Source organism: Aplysia californica, unplaced genomic scaffold, assembly GCF_000002075.1.
Source record: "Aplysia californica isolate F4 #8 unplaced genomic scaffold, AplCal3.0 scaffold00292, whole genome shotgun sequence".
Taxonomy (NCBI): domain Eukaryota; kingdom Metazoa; phylum Mollusca; class Gastropoda; order Aplysiida; family Aplysiidae; genus Aplysia; species Aplysia californica.
In genome coordinates this window covers 228,527-229,623 of record NW_004797562.1, presented here as the reverse complement: position 1 = coordinate 229,623, position 1,097 = coordinate 228,527, and the positions used below count along the sequence as shown (strand labels likewise).

Sequence of the window (1,097 nt, the reverse complement as noted above, 5' to 3'; positions counted from 1 at the left end):
GGGGGGTGAGGGGGCACGGAATGAGAGAAAGAGAGAAGTCTGACCTCTGGTCCAAGGAACAGAGGGAAAGACATGTATACATTGTTATGGCATTTATGCTCGCGTACACACTGGTAGGAAGGAGGCGCAAGAATCAAAATGGCAAGCTAGAATCATAAGTAAGTGTTTTTGCTTAATAACTAGACATTGGCGTGCAGTAGTTCACTTTATCTGTAACGATCCCGAACCAACAATTTCCTCTTCAGTGGGTGGTTGTGGTTAGCTCCTTCTTTCCTATCAAACATCTGTCGCAATTATCTCCCGTGTTTCTTTTTTGCGTGGGTTACTCTCTTGTAACACATAATCTATTCTTTGACACTTATATAAATATGACCTTATTGTGTTACAAGTGCCGTAAAACTGTTACTGCAGCTAAAAAATAAATTCCGCTCCTTTTAATGAGGAAGAGTAATTAATTAGACACCAAAGACGCGTTATGAGCCTCATCATCCTGGGATACGAATGTCAAGACAGCCGCAGAACGGAACTGAGATCTCCGTGCCGTGGTCGCCATGCATACAGCAGTCTTCGGCCAGTGGTCAGTTAATCATGGCATGACCTTCTGGGGGGTCAGCCCGTGTCTAGACGAAAATGTCAGGGAGTTTATCGATGAGGGGGGCCCCCAGCACCTGGTCCAGCGGTCCAGCGGCCGCTCAGGGACACAGACACACAGTGTTGGGGCCGGGCATATGGCCGGGCCTATACGTTCTTATACTAACCGTCTCTGACCGTCTAGGGCCGGGCCTTGTTATCTGTGAGAATACAGGCCGTGCTGCATGTCTTTGGGACGCCGTTAAAACCATTTTGTGTGCTTTATGAAGGTGGGAGATGGCCGCGATAGGCGACCCCCCAGCCTGGGCGGAGGCTAGGTCGAGGTGTTCCCAAGGAACCCGTCTGTTTCTGGACGTTCATAATTTATCATGCTGCTACATTTTCCGCGACATTTTTTAACTTTCCTCTTGGGGGTTGTTACTTTGTGGGTAGTTTAGAATGGATTGCCTCTCATGTCGTGTTTTGGGGTTTTCGTGGCAAGGGGGCGGGATGTGCAGCTGGTTGGT

At 48.7% G+C, this 1,097-nt stretch overlaps 1 protein-coding gene across 1 annotated transcript in view; it reads right to left on the bottom strand.

Annotated features, from left to right (window-relative positions):
- LOC101854730 (solute carrier family 12 member 8) overlaps positions 1–1,097 on the bottom strand; it is a gene marked incomplete in the record, with an annotated part of 14,477 nt that overhangs the window by 10,626 nt on the left and 2,754 nt on the right.